The 19,095-nt window shown below is 36.8% G+C and overlaps 1 long non-coding RNA gene across 1 annotated transcript; it reads right to left on the reverse strand.

Moving 5' to 3' along the window:
- Nucleotides 1-4,162: 4,162 nt before the first annotated feature.
- On the reverse strand, nucleotides 4,163-6,323 carry LOC128648200 (uncharacterized). Its single transcript, XR_008400534.1, has 3 exons — nucleotides 4,608-6,323; nucleotides 4,386-4,439; nucleotides 4,163-4,309 (listed from the first exon to the last, which is right to left on the reverse strand). It is a non-coding gene; the product is annotated as an uncharacterized LOC128648200 (long non-coding RNA).
- Between the last annotated feature and the right edge of the window lie 12,772 nt (nucleotides 6,324-19,095).

Here is a 19,095-nt window from a genome sequence, read left to right on the forward strand (position 1 = left end):
AACTTCTAGCAAGAGGATATGCAACTAAAACTGTCAACAGAGCATTCCTTGAGGTCAATAGGATGAACAGGTGCAGTATGTTGGCCAGTAACACTAATGGGACGCGACCGAGAACTTTCGATCGGTCAGCACCCCTTTTTGTGATGACATACAGCTCACAATTTGACCAGATTTGCAACATAATAAACAAACATCTGCCTATCCTGTCAGCAGAGGATAGTCTCAAAGACTATGTCAGCAAGGGCTGCAAATTTTCAGCCAGAAGGGGTTGCACACTTTCCAACATACTATCTCCCAGCATGCTAAAAAAACGAACCACAGTAGCAAGCAGTTGGCTCAGTGTCAAGGGGCACTATAAATGCCATTTCTCTAAGTGTATTGCATGTGGTCACACCAGAGTTACGAAAAGTTTCCAGTCGAAAGTAACTCAGAGAATGTATGACCTCCTGAGTTGCACCAACTGTCGCTCGTCCAACGTTGTTTATCTTGTGGAGTGCACATCATGTAAAAAACAGTATGTAGGGTGCTCTACTAGGGAAGTACGGTCGCGTATAAGAGAGCACCTCAACAATGTTGAGAATGGTGCTGAAGTATCAGACCTTGCTAGGCATTTCATCAGTGTGCATGACAAAAATGTCAAAAGCTTTGTCTGGCAGGTCATTGAACAGATCAGGAGCCCAGAAAGAGGAGGGGACACCACAAGTAAATTGATGTACCAAGAAGCATTCTGGATATTCCAGTTAAAAACTAGAAAACCCCTTGGTTTCAATATTGAGGGAGACGTTATTAACTTTTGGAAAAGAATCAGATAAAGGCTGTAACAACTTAGTATGTGTCACAAAATTTCATGCATACCAAGCACACAGCTCTATTGATTAGTATCTTGTAAACAAAGTTTACTTATGGATCTATTTCGAATACACAAGAGTGGTAGCATAGTTTACTACATACAACAAAGTATACTAGCCATTTGGGATGATATAATATCAGCAACGGCTAATATTGTTAATCTTTATCACTTATTTCCTTGTATACATTTGTCTTCTTATCTATAGAGCTGCACTGTACAATGCATAGTTTAGTCAGTCCAAATCCTGTGTTTAAACAGTTCAAATTGAGTTTACTGAGTCCTGCAATGCCTAGTTAAGGTTATTAATAATAAGTGCTAACAAAGTTTTAGGGTACCAATTGAAGCTTAAGATAGCAATCATCCCCAATAGTTAGCTCTAGCCAGGACAACCAGTTACATGTTAACAGTTAATATGCTCCTTATGCCCTGACTATCTCTGATTGTTAGAAAGTGTTTTAATTCATTGTATATGTCTTTTACAGCTTATACCTACAAGATGACACTATGAGTGTATTTCTCCCTGGCTAGAAAGAAACTACGGTTGCCTATACAGTTCATCTCTTAGGTGAAACTTAATGTGGTAATAGATTCAGTCTATGTTTACTTTGTGAATTTATATGTATTAGTTCATTTTGTATACATTGGTAACAATTGATCTAGTGTAACTAATCAAATCAACTTGTCTAATAGGGGAGTCAAAAAACTCAATCTATCAATGCCCATTTTTGTGATACTCATCATTTAAAACTGACAGCTGCTTTTAACCTGTGACCCTGAGCACTTGCTATTTAAGCCAGTAGCTCCGGGTCACAGATATGTCTATGAGTAAGGCTATTCCCTAAGCCGAAACACGTAAGACACTTTGGGCTCGATTTATCAAACATATTCTCCTTAATTTGCGCCTTAATTCACGCCGTCGTAATATATCTCCTATTTATCATTAAGAAATACTCCTAAAAATGTGCAAATACGACTGCAAAATTCTCGCCCTTCAATGTCCCTCGCCTAGGCGCACATTTGCGCAAATTAAAGCTTTAAAACGCCCTTTTCAGGGTGTATATTCAAGAATACGACCTATTTCTCTCCAAAATAGATATTTATCATTATTTTGCGCCATTGGAGAGCCTAAAGTTCTCCTCCTAATACGACTACTAATGTTCTCCATGAAGAGATAGGAGAACATCTAATTTACTCCATATTTTCAGCGCAAGAAGATGGATTATTTCCTTATTTTGTCTGCAATTTCTTTAGCAAGGGGCCATGAAAATCGAAGAAATGAACAGATTTTGCCAATACGTAGACGGCAAAGAGTTCCACGAGTTTTTCTACCTCGTTGTGGACTACAGGCATTATCTGATTATCAGATAAAAAAAAGATTTCGCCTAAACAGGGAGAGCATACAAAATCTATATGTTCTAATACAGAATGATCTAGAGCCACAGACTAGAAGAACAAGGGCAATACCTGGAATGCTCAAGTTATTGGCAGTTTTGCATTTCCTAGCCACGGGCTCTTTTCAGGCTGTGTCCAGTGCAGTGGTTGGCATGAGTCAGCCTTCTTTTTGTAGACATTTGAGGACTGTGTTAAAAGCGATTTTGAAGCATCTAAATAAATTTATATATGTGCCAAGGAATGTACATGAATGGCACCAAGTAAAATCTGGTTTTTATCAAGTTGCCGGCATTCCAAATGTCCTAGGTGCAATTGATTGCACACATATTGCAATTAGACCACCAGCTTTAAGGGAGGAGCAATATCGAAATCGGAAACACTTCCACTCTCTCAATGTTCAAGCAGTATGTGACTCTAACCTTCGGTTTTGGGCAGTAAGATCAGGTTTTCCAGGGTCATGCCACGATTATCACATATTAAAGCAGTCTGCTTTATTTGCAGCATTTGAACGTGGAGAGATGCCACACGGTTGGCTATTAGGTGAATATTAAAATTTTTATATTTATTTATAAAATGTCATATTTTAACCTCATAAACCTGTTGTTACATGTCGCTAATTTGTAATTGTCTTATATTTTTGAAGGTGACAGCGGGTACCCCTGTAGGCCTTGGCTCTTGACACCTGTACCAATACCTCATACACGATCAGAAATCAAGTTCAACGAATCTCACAGGTCGACAAGGAGTGCTATTGAGCGTACATTCGGGGTACTGAAAATGAGATTTCGGGTGTTGGACCGTTCTGGTGGTGATCTACAATATTCCCCAGAGAAATGTAATGACATAATTCTGGTGTCATGCATAATGCACAATATTGCTATTTCCCAACTAAATATAGATGAGGTGTGTCTGGAGGATGTTCCAGAAGATGTTTATGTTCCTCATGAAATTGTCACAAGACATACCACAAGAGCTGGAGTGGAAAATCGTCTTGAAATTATTGAACGATTTTTTAGATGTAAGTCTACTTAATAAAATTGTATTAACATGTTAATATTGTTTGTTCTATATAATTAATTACATCTTTTTTCTTTTTTTCAGGAAATTTTATGATTGGATTCAAATACCTTGGTTTAATTTAATAATTAAAATTGATAGAATTGTGTATATATATATATATATATATATATATATATATATATATATACATATATATATATATATATATATATATAATTTTATTTTTATATAAGAGAAATTACATAGTTTGATACCAAAGTTGTGTTGTGTTATTTATATATCTATATCTCTCTCTCTCTCTCTCTCTCTCTCTCTCTATATATATATATATATATATATATATATATATATATACATATATATATATATATATATAGAAATACATTTTTTTTTAATTAAAAATAGAATTTATATAGTTTATAACCAAAGTTGTGTTGTGTTATTTATACATATCTTTTTCTCTTTTTGAATAAAAAATGAATATTTTGAAACAAAAAAATGGTTCGTTATTTACTTTGAATAAATTTTTTTTATTTATTAATATTTATTAATATAAAAAACTTTATTAAACAACAAAAATTAACATCAAAACAGTGAACTCTAATAAACATTAACCAAGGCTATAAGTGCGTTAAATATTTTAGAACCCGTAACTTGAAGGTATATATGGAGAATAGAATTAGAAATCAGGATGTCGTCTATTCAAGAACTCTAACTTTTTCTGATAATACTCCTTTTGCACTGTTAATTGTTCTTGAAGTATATTATTTCTTTGTTTTTCCAATTCTATCATTTGTTTAAAAAATTCATTTTGTTCGTTTCTGAAAGACAATGCCATATCTGTTAATCTTTCAACCTCATTTGGTCTCTCCGGTTCATCTATCGGGCATTGTTCTGCATCCTCAATCTCTTCCTCACATTCTGATTCCTCTACATGTGGTGTTTCAACTTGTGTTGATGTTTGTCCCTCTATTTGTGTCTCATCATCATCATCCTCCTGACAAACTGTGTCAGTCACAAGTGGTTGTAATGTGATTTCTATTTCATCTATGAATGTAAAAAATAATTATTTTAAAAAATTAATAAAATTAATTTAAAAAAAAAAAAAAAGGTCAATAATTACCATCAAATAATGTAATTGACGAATCTTGCATAGTTTGTAGTAATCCCATGACACCTGTAACAAAAATACATTGATATTCATATATATGTTTTTAAATTAAATATCTTTACATAAACAGAATTTTCATGGCGAAAAGTAAGAAACGTAGTAATACATATTCATTGTCCATTCTTTTCATTAATACAAATGATATTATCATTTTTGTAATATACTTGTACTTACTGGTAGTTTCTTCCCTGCATGGTATACCACATGAAGATGTTGTGGGTTGTTCACTAGTCAACTCAGACTCGGATGGTAGGTCCACCTGGGCATTTTCTAATTCATTTTCTAATGCCTGTTCATGTTCTTCTATAGTAGATATAAACAAATTAAAATTTAATTAAAATTAAATATTGAGAAAATGAATATACAAAATACATGTTAAAGAAATAGTGTAGTGTAAATTATTATTTCATTATTCTGATAGAGCATTGAATTTCAAAAAATGTTTATAATTCAATACTATTAAAATTTTTATATTTTCTTCTTTTTGGATTATCTCTCATTTCCCAAACAAAAAATCTAAGTTTAGAAGCGTGGCCATTTTTGGGTGTGACACCTGTTTAGCGCTTGCTGATTGGTTTCTTTTTAAATGTAGCCAGCCAATTAACAAGCGGTATCCAGGTCCTCATCCAAAAATGGTCCTGCTTCCAAGCTTACAAGCATACTTTGTTCAATACATATTAAAATAAAAAAAATAAAAAATATTCATATAAAAAAATTATTAACAGGGTATGCTCTGTCTGAATCTTGAAATATAAGTTAAGAATATATTATACTATTCGTTTAATAGCAATCAATTAGATATTTACCTCGAAAATCCATGGTATCTGATGGTACATCAAGTCCCACCACGACAGCATCCCCCATCCTGGCATACAGCATCTGTTCGTAGTCAAGCAGTTCAGCCCTATATGCGGGGCCTCCACCAGTTCCTTTTGATAACTGCTTTTCCTTGCATACTTTTCTTTTAATATTCTTACGAATATCATTCACCCGCTTCCGACAGGCCCTGACGTCTTTCGGAAAACTACCCTCTGCTGACACAGCACGACTAATTTGTTCCCAAATAGCCTTTTTTCTTTGAGGGTTGACAGATTTTGCTTGATATCCGATAATAATATCGTAATGTTCGATGACCACTTCAACTAGAATACAGTTCTGTCGATGACTAAACATCACACTTCGGCCACTTTTCGTTTTTCCAGCTAGTCCAGTAGCCATCGCAAATTTAGATCAAAAAATGGCGCTAATAAAAATAGTGTCTTCGTTAGAAGTCAGAATAAAGTAATGAACAATTATCACTAACAACTTTTGTTCCAGAACGTTACAGAAATGGGGCGTTATATGAATAGATTACTGAATAATTTAAATAAAATTAGTAACTGTAATTTGATTGCACAATTAGAATTTACTTTATTCCTATTGGTCAAATGTGTATTTTTTTCAAATTGATGTGTTTTTATTATTATATACATTCTTTTTTAAAATTCGAAACTATTTGTATGTATCAATTGGGGTAACAACGAACATAGCCCTAAAAATAAATTTAAACTAGGAAAACAAATGTATCGACTGTAGAAATATCGTCACAGTTATTGCGCATTGTAACAATTGCCAGTTATCTTCTATCGACTGTAGAAATATAGTGCACGTTATTGCGCACTTGTAACAACTTACATGTAATCTATATTGATACAAAAAGATGTAACTTGTTTAATATTTTTTCTTTAATATTGATAAATAATGAAGTTTCGACTCGATTACTTATTTCTTTTAAAAATAAATCATTTTTAAAATGGGTATATTTTAATGCGCACTAACAATAACAATTAGTTCCGTTATTGGGTGGAGTTTTATGGTTAGAGAGATACATACATACATTTGAAGATGAATCGTTCCAAGAAGTTTTCCATTGGTGAATTACTGATTATCACCTATACAATGGAAAAGTATTTTCCGAAAAAAAAGAAGGGGATATTCACATTGGAACAGGATAGAAGAAATCCAATTTTATCAGAGATGGTGCGACGGGTCAGACGTCTGTCTGGCCATAATAGGACTAGAAAACAGTGCCTGAAGCGTTATAATGATCTAATCCGGAGACAATCTAAATTAAGGACCCTAATAAGAAGCTATGTTATGAAATGTAAGTATTTATGTAATAGTTGTGTATCATTTTTTTAACTCTATTGTAATCTGTCATTAGTTGTTACTTTGTTTATCTTGAACTTTGTGCAGAAATATAATTGCAAATTTTGTATCCATTTTAGATTTATTGCGGTTTGTGAAACAGTATTAACAATGTAATTGTTTCAGTCTGATGTTGTACTGTACAATCGATTAACAATATAAATACAATTGTATTTCAATTTTTAACAGTCAAAAATAGAAAAAGGCCCCGTTATCTGCGCCCAATAAAATGGAATCCATCCAGTCCAGAAGCTGATTGTGATCCACTACCGACTGTTTTTCTGGAGTCTGAGGCTATAATGACAACAGGTATGAATATAGTTACTAAAATGTTTAATATTAAGATAACTCATCATTGATATTAACATTTATATGTTCAAAATTTTTACAAAAAGGGAAAAAGAAAAAAAGGCGACAACGTCGCAGAAGGCCAATGCCCATCATTGATGATGAATCTGACAATGAAGGTAGATTTCCTTAACATATATCTTACAAATAAATAAAATTATTCTATTTAATGACTATAATCATATTAATTATAGACATGATTGAAGAAGATACAGACCAAAATGCCATTGAAGATATAATTGTTGAAGAGGAAAATAATAATATGAATCAAGATTCACCAAATAGCGAGCAACAACAAGACACTAATATATGTAGGTTCATATGTCTATTCAGTCACTCCTTATATGTCATTATTTGTACTAAAATAGAACTTTTGTTTTAGTGAATAATTATTGAAAAGAGATATGGATTTCAATCAGCATTGTTCTATTACATAAGTATTCCTGTTATAATTATGTATGTCTTTCAGCTATTCAAGATGAAGGACAGAACCTTGAACATGAAGAAGAAATGCAATCTAATTCATCCAATGTAACGGAATTTTATGATTGGAGTGAGTTCTTTTGTATCATAACAATCTTTAGCTTTCACTATTGTGTGGAACAAAAGATGCATGTGCGTGTACACAGTATTATCAAGATGACATGCTTTTAAATAACAACAGAGGTGTAGATAAAACCTTCTAACAAGAGATTAGTCTTTTGTCTGTGTTTCTTGTTAGCATTAGTTAAAACACTATTGATCTTGTAATACTTTACTGAAATGTATTCAAGTCATGACATAACTATTTTTCTATTTCTCATTGGTATAGTGCCTGAAGATCAAGAAATAACTATAAACAAAAAAGAAATTTTGGATACCCTGCTGGAAGTTGAAAATAATTTGATGAGGACATACATAAAAGTGCAAAACTTAAGAGAAAAATATCAATCCTTTTAATTAGGAACAATAAAGAAAAAAATTATTTCTTTTCAGTTTTAAATAAAAAAAAATATTATGATATGAAAATAACTTTTATTTTGGTTTACAATAAATACATATATTTTTCAATTTAAAGGTGTGTGTGTGTTTATTTAATCTAAAAAAACCTATATTAATGCTGAGGGGGGAGGTGGATATAAATATAAGAGTTGGGTTAGATCAAAGGGTTGGGTTATATCTTTGAAATACATAAACTCATGTTTAGATAAGTAGTTCAAAAGTTAATACAAAGATATAATTTGTAATACAATTTTGAATGAGATCTTGATGTGCTTTCTTAAATAATATAAACATTGATACAACAAATAATAAAGTAGATATAAAAAAATTGTGTTATTTCAACATTAAATTTTAATCTTACCATTTAACTTAAGATTTATATGTGAGAGAATGTGATAATATGATCACAATTATTATATTCAAATTTTTAAAACATTGTTAGCGATTATCGTAAATATAAATAAATTTTGTGTTTATTGAAAAGCACACATCGAATTTGTAACATTGATAACTGAACAATACAAATTAAAAAGTAATCAATGAGAATTCACATTTATTTCTCATATGCGCTTTAATTTAAGACATTTTTAATAATAAATATGGCGCAAATATATGAATAACGGCGAGATTTATCAATATCACGCCACATCTCGCCTTTGGAAAGTAACGTAGAAATACGACCCCTTTTATGATAAATAATGGCGCACATGTGCGCCTATCGGATGGCGATATGCAGAGTACTTGACGGAGAACGGAACGGCGATCTTGAACAAAGTTTGATAAATCGAGCCCTTTGTCTTAGGAGCTGTCAGGCTCGTTTTTGTGGATTTTAATGTTCGAAGAATAAAGCTCTAATCTTGATTTAATGCAAGTGCCTTGTAGTCCTGCTTGGTCTTTTGCTACAAGGTTATTATATCTTGTATTGTTTAATATCTGTTTGGTAGGTCTCTACAGAATGGTGGAGAAGCAGCATGTACCATTGTATTTTCCTATCTATGTGTATTATTGTACTATAATAGTAATTGTGTACATGGTAAGCTCTATTTCTGTTCTACCCCTAATAGCCTACTTTATTATTATTATTATCAGTTATTTGTAGAGCGCCAACAGATTCCGCAGCGCTATAAACAAAGGGGGAGTACAACAAAACAATTATATGGTAGAGGGCCCTGCCAAGAGTTGCACTGTTGTAGTCAGCTCTTAAGAAGGTGATCCACAAACAGCTGGACTATTAGGCTTACATGCTAAGAGGGTTCAGGGGATTGCAGTGGAGGAGAGGAACTGGTATTAGGAAAGGTTAGCGTAGGTTGTATACGTCCCTGAACAGTAGAGTCTTTAGGGAGCACTTGAAGCTTTTAAAACTAGAAGAGAGTCTTATGGAGCGAGGCAGAGAGTTCCACAAGAAGGGAGCCAGTCTGGAGAAGTCCTGTAAACGGGAGTGTGATGAGGCGACAAGAGAGGAGGAGAGTAGGAGGTCATGAGCAGAGCGAAGGGGACGGGAGGAAGAGTATCTGGAGACGAGGTCTGAGATGTAGGGAGGAGCAGTGCAGTTGAGGGCTTTGTATGTCAGAGTGAGGGTTTTGTGTTTGATCCTAGAGGCAAGAGGAAGCCAGTGAAGGGATTGGCAGAGAGGCGCAGCAGATGAAGAGCGACGTGTAAGGAAGATGAGTCTGGCAGAGGCTTTCATTATGGATTGTAAAGGAGCTAGGCGGCAGGTGGGGAGACCAGAGAGGACAGAGTTGCAGTAATCAAGGTGGGAAAGAATGAGAGGGTGGATTAAAATCTTAGTTGTGTCTTGTGTAAGGAAGTGTCTAATTTTAGAGATGTTTTTAAGGTGAAAGCGGCAGGCTTTAGCCAATGACTGAATGTGAGGAGTGAAGGAAAGATCTGAGTCGAATGTGACCCCGAGACATCGGGCGTGCGGGGTAGGGGTAATGATGGAGTTGTCGACAGTTATAGAGATATTGGGGGTGGAGATTTTGGAAGAAGGGGGGAAAATGAGGAGCTCAGTTTTGGAGAGATTTAGCTTGAGGTAGTGAGAGGACATCCAGGAAGAGATGTGAGAAAGACAGTTAGTGACACGGGTTAGCAAGGAAGGAGATAGTTCTGGTGTAGAGAAGTAGATTTGGGTGTCATCGGCATACAAATGATATTGGAAACCGTGGGACTTAATTAGGGAACCTAGTGATGATGTATAGATTGAGAAGAGAAGGGGACAGAGGACAGAGCCTTGTGGTACTCCGACAGAAAGTGGTGACGGGGCAGAGGAGGCCCCAGAGAAGGCTACACTGAAGGTACGGTTTGACAGATAGGAAGAGAGCCATGAAAGGGCTGTGTCACAGATGCCGAAGGATTGGAGGGTTTGGAGCAGAAGAGGGTGGTCGGCATTGTCAAAGGCTGCGGACAGATCAAGGAGGATAAGCAGAGAGAAGTGGCCTTTTGATTTAGCTGTAAGTAGGTCGTTGGTGACCTTAACAATAGCGGTCTCTGTGGAGTGATAGGGACGAAATCCAGATTGCAGCGGGTCAAGAAGGGAGTTTAACGTAAGGAAATGGGATAGGCGTGCATATACTAGTTTTTCGAGAAGCTTTGAAGCAAGAGGGAGGAGGGAAATTGGGCGGTAGTTGGATGGGGAGGTAGGATCAAGGGAAGGTTTTTTGAGGATAGGTGTGACCAGCGCATGTTTCATTGATGAGGGAAATGTACCAGTGCTGAGGGAGAGGTTGAAAATGTGTGTTAGTATAGGGGTAAGGGTAGCAGAGAGAGAGGGGAGCAGCTGTGAGGGGATAGGGTCAAGGGGACAGGTAGTGAGGTGAGAGTGCAGTATAAGTGCTGAAACTTCATCCTCAGTAACAGGGGAGAATGAACTAAGTTTCAGGTTATGAGGGTTGTGGTTGGGTGAGAGTATTTGAGGGGGGGAGAAAATGGAATTGTGTTGAGAGCTGATTTCATGTCTGATGGAGTCGATTTTGTTAATGAAGTAACTGGCAAAGTCTTGGGCTGACAGAGAAGTTGTATTAGGAAGTCGGGGAGGGCGGAGGAGAGTATTGAAAGTGGAGAACAGACGTTTTGGGTTTGAAGAAAGATTAGAGATAAGGGTAGAGAAGTAGTGTTGCTTGTGGAGATTAAGGGCAGAGTAGTAGGAGTTCAAGATGAATTTGCAATGAAGAAAATCAGCAGAACTCTGTGATTTTCTCCAGTGCCGTTCAGCAGTACGGGAAAATCTGCGTAGGTACCGTGTCAGAGGAGTATGCCAGGGCTGGGGATGAGTGTGTGATTTCCTAGCAGTGGTAAGAGGGGCGAGATTGTCAAGGACGGATATAAGGGTGGAATTATAGTGGCAAATAGATTGTTCAGGGCAGGAAAAGGTGGAGAAGGATGAGAGGAGTGGTTGAAGGGAATTAGCAAGTTGTTGCTGATCTAAAGACCTAATGCTTCTGTGAAGTTTGGTGTGAGGAGTAGAAGGTGGGAGAGTTGTAGGAAGGGATGAAATGTTGCAGGTAAGGAGATGGTGGTCAGACAGAGGAAAAGGGGAGTTTGAGAAGTTTGAGAGAGTGCATCGATAGCTAAAGATCAGGTCAAGGGAGTGACCGTCTTTGTGAGTGGGAGAATCAGTCCATTGTGACAGACCGAAGGAGGAAGTGAGTTGCAGATGTTGTTTAGCAGATGAGGCAGTGGGATTGTTAAGGGGGATGTTGAGGTCGCCAAGAATGAGGGCAGGGGTGTCAGAGGAAAGGAAGTACGGTAGCCAGGCAGCCAAGTGATCTAGAAATTGAGTTGTGGAGCCAGGGGGTCGGTATATGACTGCAACACGTACAGAGAGAGGGGAGAATAAGCGAATCATGTGAGTTTCGAATGAGGGAAAAGTGAGGGAAGAGATAGGGTGTATTTGTTGAAAGGTGCAACAAGAGGAAAGTAAAATACCTACACCACCTCCTTGTCTATTACCAGACCTAGGAGTATGGCTGAAGTGGAGACCCCCATGTGACAGAGCAGCAGTGGATGCTGTGTCTAGGGGAGAGAGCCAGGTTTCTGTTAGGGCCAGAAGGTTGAGGGAGCGGGAGATGAAGAGGTCATGTATAGAAGTGAGTTTGTTGCAAACAGAGCGAGAGTTCCAGAGTGCACAGGTGAAAGGGGTAGTGGCTTTAGATGCAAGAGGAATGTGAGAAAGGTGTGCAGAGTTTTGTTTTCTGAGTCTATGGGATGGTACACATGGATGTGCATGGCTTGTCAGTGGTTGGGGACCGGGATTAGGGGAGATGTCACCAGCAGTAAGTAGATGCAAGAGGGAGAGCGACATGAGATGAGATACAGATTTGCAGTAGTGAGACTGCTTTTGAGATGGGCTGGAGGGGGTAGAGAGAGTGTTTAGGAATAGGTAAAGTTCATGAGTAGAAAAGTAAGGTGAGTTTAGGAGAGATGGGCTAATGAACAGTGCAGGTGGAGAGGGAGAAGGAGTAATTGAATAGTGTAGTTTGTTATAGAGACAAAGGGTAGCAAAAAGGAATATGAATATATTGAGCATTTTTACAGAATTGGGAACCAGTTAAAAACATAAGACACATAATTACTGTAACAATTGCATAAGGGAACAAAAGGTATATGAAGCATAATATAATAAAAGTACTGTGTATTCTATGGGGTTAAGGGAATGGAAGGATGTGCTGATCAGTGTTTGCACCTGGGAGTGTTTACTTGTGTCCTTCTGTAAATTTCTTTGGTATCAATGTAGTATACACAAATAATATTTGCTGTATTAGGATCCTGCGTTAATCAGTGTGCAGTAGTATCCTACCTCCTTTTTACATAGTATTCCGGCAATTAAGTACTTAAGAGGTTAATTTTAGCATTAGAAGTGATTCATGGTTATATACCTTTAAATCCATGACACGTTAGCATAATGTCAGCTACGATTAAGGCAGAAGGACGAAACACGTCAGCCTAATGCTCTCGTGTGTTTAACTTTTATATGCTTATGGTACTCCCATGTTTGTTTTTACCATAAGTGGAATCCAATAAAGGACTTTGTTTGTTTTAACTTCGCTTTGGATATCGTCTTCCTTTCAAGCTTTTATAACTTTATATAAATACATAAAGTGCCAAACCATAGCTGAGAGTGTCTTAAGTCATGAAAACATACTTACCAGAAGACACCCATCCACATATAGCAGATAGCCAAACCAGTACTGAAACAGTTATCAGTAGAGGTAATGGAATATGAGAGTATATCGTCAATCTGAAAAGGGAGGTAGGAGATGAATCTCGACGACCGATAACCGAGAACTTATGAAATAGATCCCCGGTGAGGAAAACCATTGCATTCAATAGGTGATACTCCCTTCACATCCCTCTGACATTCACTGTACTCTGAGAGGAAACCGGCTTCAAAATGCTGAGAAGCGCATATCAATGTAGAAATCTTAGCACAAACTTACTTCACCACTTCCATAGGAGGCAAAGTTTGTAAAAATTAATTGTGGGTGTGATGAGGGGTGTATTTATAGGCATTTTGAGGTTTGGGAAACTTTGCCCCTCCTGGTAGGATTGTAAATCCCATACGTCACTAGCTCATTGACTCTTGCCAATTACATGAAAGAAACACAATTAAAATCTTGGATAAAACTCCCCCTTGGCCTATCCGGATGCATTAACCTAGTGAAAATGTCAGTTTTGCCTAAACTATTATATCTATTATTAATGCTACCCTTCCTTCTGACCAAATTGGACTTATCACTTATGAACAAAGCAATCCAATTCTTCATCTAGAGGGGTAAGAAAACTCTTATAGATACCAATAAATTGCAACAACCATATCTCAAGGGAGGCTTGGCACTCCCGAACCTAAAGTTGTATAATTGGGCAGCATTGGCATGTCTAACTCTCGATTGGCAACTTCACACTGCACATTTCACAGCCCCTCTGTTGGAGGAGGCAATAATAGCGCCCCATTCATTGGCTTACCTCCCCTATATTCCACTTGGAACAGAGATGATGTACAAAGATGTGCTGAAGACATGGTGGTTGATCCTTAAATACCTTGGCAGGAAATTCCCCTCCCCCAAATTCATACTGCTGGTAGAGAATAAAGACTTCCCTGCTATAAATGAAACAGCTCTTTTTCAAGCCTAGAACTATGCGGGTATCGACTCCATAGGGGTGCTCCTGGATCCGTTGTCACACACAGTCAAGACATTTCAAGATCTAAAAAACAAATTTGGCCTACCCAATGTGCACTTCTATGCAAATCTGCAAAACAGGCATTACATTAATACCCTAATCTCTCAGAATCCTGGATTCTGGGAACTTTCTCCCTTTGCTATTACACACATGGCCCATAAATTGGGTCGTTTCTCCTTATCCCCGATCTACCAACAATTGATTAACAGTACCTCGGTCAGCACTAAGGGTAACATTCTGACTAGGTTACACAGTGAGGTCATGGGGGATATTACTATCAAAGATATTAAAAACAGTCTAATTAGAGCAAAGACGGCTAGTCTGGCAGTCTCACACAGAGAGATGCAGATTAGGTTACTCAATGGGGACTACATTACCCCAGCACATCTGACACACTGGAATCATACATGCAAAACAAATGCATTAAATGTTGCCTACCCAAACCCACACTCAGTCACTATTTTTTTGATTGTCCTTATATTAGACATTTTTGGTGCCAATTGCAGTACTGGATCAAAGTTACATTCAAAATTGACATCATCTTTGACCTAAAGACGAAATAACACCACCTGTAATAACTCTATAACTGGAAAATATATGTAATAACTGTATAACTGGAAAATCACATGTTGCTATAGTAAGGAAAGCCTAACCCTTTTGAATGAACTAGTTTTCAAGAGATAATATCAAGCAACTCAACCCCAAGGCATGTACAGAAGGATCAAAAGGCTACCATCCAGTGTAGATAAGACAGGTGAGACCTGCTCTCCTTCCTGAGGACAGAAAATCAAATGTCATAAAGCTTCAAAGGGACTCAGATAAGGTCAGTCCTGAGATGGGTCACAAAAGGTCAGATGGCATTAGGAAAAATCATTTCCTGGACCACAGCGACATCTACAGGCAGTTAACGCAACTGATGAATTGTTATAAAACAGAAGATGAATGGATTTGATTGGCTGGGACTATCTTCATGGTGTGGCTGTTTGGCTATAAATATGTTTTGAGAAGCAGCTTGAAGAGAGAGGAAAAGGGAAGGACAAAATAGCACCAAAGGTAATAGACAGACTTCAGCTTTCTTTGTATGCACCCACCCACAGGCATTAGTCTATAGTGTAGATAGAGGAAGAGAGCCTTGGATGTTAGACGCTTCTCTCACCACTCATGTATAGATTTCTCATTTAATAAATGTATCCTTTTTTATAAGACTGGTGTAAGTATCATCCTTTAATAAGGTAAATGGATTATAAGGAAAAGCCTGACACTGATTTTAGTCACTAACCCAACATTAGAAAAGGGTCTTTTTTCACATTGGTGAAGCCAGGCAGGTTAGCATTCCAGTTTTTTTGGGGGAAGACAAACTATTGGGGAACCCAGTCCAAGCTACAGTTGTGGCCGGACTCAGACATGAGCGCACTGGAAGACTGTATCAGAACAAGAATTCTGGACTGGTCCTTGTGAGCAGGTGAGATGGAAGTTATTAACAAAGGTGCAAATAATAGTACTATTGAATATGTGTGTAAAGATAATTTAAATGCATTAGAATTATTTAATGATTTGTTGCAACAATTTCAGGATGCTGTTTGTAAAATTAAGAAGTCTGTGTTGAATAATAAATTATAGTATAATAGTAATTTAGCTAAACTTATCGTACAGTACAAAGGTGCCTTGGAATGGTTAGAATTGTCTCCTGTTTTATCAGAAAAAGATACATTTGTAAACAGTAATTATGCTAAGGAAGAAAAGCATGGTGTTCACAAAAGTGAATCTAGCCAGACAGAGAATGTAGTTGAACATCCACAGAAAGAAAGAAATGCTACAATAACAACAAATACATTAGGAGAGGGTAAATCCAAGCTACTGCCATTGATTCCTGTAAATACCACAACAGAGCTGGACAATGCAAATTGTAAAAAAAATATTTCTACCATGTGCCAGGATAGATTAGAAAGTCCACAAACAACAAGATCTCAGACTATTGGAGAGAGTGTACAGACTCCCTCTGTGCTGACTAGTGCACCAGAAGATTAATATAAAAAGTATGCTAGGAAAATAAAAGTTTTAATTCCACCATCTGACCCAAAATTGCATATCCTGCATAGTATATTTAATTTTGAGCAACATGTAGCACAGTATAGCTTGGATGATCAGACTGCTTGTTATCTATTTAAGTTCTGGCTGCCAGCATACTACAGTAAAGCACTGCAGCTTTTACAGCAGAATGGGTTATCGGCTGACAAAGAGACACGTGCTAACATGTTGTTAGAACTAACTGCTGTGGATTTAACAGATACATCATTTTTTGACACAGTAGTTCCCCACCCAATGGAAGAGCCATTTGCTCTCTGTAGTAAATTTCATCAATTATACTGTAAACTAAAAGACACACCAAATTTAGAGATTGGAGATCCCAGAATGTTAATACTTCTAGCAGGAAAATATGAAGGCATGGATTTTGTTAATAGGAATTTTCTGGGTAATGCAAGGAGTTTTAAACAGTTTCTCTGTATGCTGGACGATTGGAGAAAGGAATCAAAATGTAAAAATCTCATGCCATCTTTTCATAAGAAGCATTATATGTATACACCCAGAGCAAATTATTTGTGGGAAGGGGGGTCATAAAATGAAATACTGTTGGTTTAATGAAAAGGGCTATGTGAGAACTGGTCTGGAATATGCAGATACCAATTACATCAATAGTATTAAGAAATTAATTCAAAATAAATATAAAGGCCTCTAGTTATCAAGTCGTCAACTGCAAACACGCTGGAATTCCGCAGCATATTTGTGGCGAGGCTGATTCGCCATAGTTATCAAGCCCTACTGCGTGGCAAAAGTAGAATATAGTGACGTAACCTATGATCCGCCGGACTCAGTCTGACACAGATCAATGGTTACGTCACTACAGATGTTCCGAACGCAAGTTCGGCACAATCTGACTACTTTTGGTAGTTATCAAACTACTACCAGGTACGTTCACCACTATTCCGGGCCAGCGTACCTGGATTTTAATCCGCCGCCCTGGAGGCGGCGGATCCCATAGGAATCAATGGGAGTCTAACCATAGCGAAAGCTCATGTTCGCTGCTGCCCGATATCCCATTGATTCCTATGGGAGATGTCTGCACCTAACACCCTAACATGTACCCCGAGTCTAAACACCCCTAATCTGTCCCCCCTACACCGCTGCAACTAAATAAATGTATTACCCCCTAAACCGCCGCCCCCGGACCCCGCCACCACCTATATTAAAGTTATTAACCCCTATCCTGCCCCCCCCCTATACCACCGCCACCTATATTAAAATTTATTAACCCCTAAACCTAAGTCTAACACTAACCCTAACCCCCCTAACTTAAATATTATTTTAATAAATCTAAATAATATTACTCGTATTAACTAAATTAATCCTATTTAAAACTAAATACTTACCTGAAAAATAAACCCTAAGATAGCTACAATATAACTAATAATTATATTGTAGCTATTTTAGGATTTATTTTTATTTTACAGGCAACTTTGTATTTATTTTAACTAGGTACAATAGTTATTAAATAGTTATTAACTATTTAATAACTACCTAGCTAAAATACTTACAAAATTACCTGTAAAATAAATCCTAACCTAAGTTACAATTAAACCTAACACTACACAATCATTAAATTAATTAAATAAATTAACTACAATTACCTAAAATTAAATTAAATAAACTAAACTATAGTACAAAAAAACAAACACTAAATTACAGAAAATAAAAAAGAATTACAAGAAGTTTAAACTAATTACACCTAATCTAAGCCCCCTAATAAAATAATAAAGCCCCCCCAAAAATAAAAAAATGCCCTATTCTAAATTACAAAGTAACCAGCTCTTTTACCAGCCCTTAAAAGGGCTTTTTGCGGGGCATTGCCCCTGTAAAAAAATACAACCCCCCCCCCCCAACATTAAAGCCCACCACCCACATACCCCTACTCTAACCCACCCAAACCCCCCTTAAAAAACCTGACACTAACCCCCTGAAGTCCAATAGTGGTACAGCACTAAGATAACAAGGTGGTGCAGGCTGTAAGGGTACCACACAAAACCCTTAAAATAATAGCACAGTCCAAAGAATTCAGCAGCACTCACCACTATGTAGAAAATTCCATTTTTATTGGGATATTTCGAAATAGAAAAGACAACGTTTCGGACCTCTAGTCCTTAATCATGTCAATACATAAATGCAAGTAACACACCTTAATATAGGGATAGGGATTAATAACCACACCTACTTAATTAACAATTCACCTGTGCATACACACACATTTTTTCTTTGCAGTGTTACTTGTCCTTGAGAAGGATGCGCCATCTAGTGGTAAATATATAGTAATACATATTAAAAACAACTATCACATATTGTTGCAAAAATAACAACAATTACAGAGTATAAGATACAGAGACTAATCCTATTGAAATATTTACAAAAAAACAGATAAATCATATTCTTTATTCATACCAACAGGTGCCATGGTTTCTAATTTATTAATCCAGAATACTTCCTTCTGTTTTAAAAAAAGCTCCCTATTACCACCCCTTCTGGGTAAACTAATCTGGTCAATTATTTGAAACCTTAATTGACATACCCTGTGTTCTGCCTGAATAAAGTGTTCTGCTACTGGATTTTTTATTTTGCCATTTCTGATGTCTGATTTGTGTTCACATATCCTGTCACGGACCATCCTAGTGGTCTCCCCGATGTAACTCCGCCCACATGGGCATTTAATCATATAAATGGCAAAAGTGGTTCTACATGTAAATAATCCCCTGATGTTATATTTCTTGCCTGTACGTGGATGATAGAAAAATTTACCCTTCACCATATTATTGCAACTAGCACAGCCTAAACATGGGTAGCATCCCATATTTTTATCTGTAATATAGCTCTGTATACAGAGCTATATTACAGATAAAAATATGGGATGCTACCCATGTTT

This window comes from Bombina bombina, chromosome 2 (genome assembly GCF_027579735.1).
Source record: "Bombina bombina isolate aBomBom1 chromosome 2, aBomBom1.pri, whole genome shotgun sequence".
NCBI lineage: Eukaryota > Metazoa > Chordata > Amphibia > Anura > Bombinatoridae > Bombina > Bombina bombina.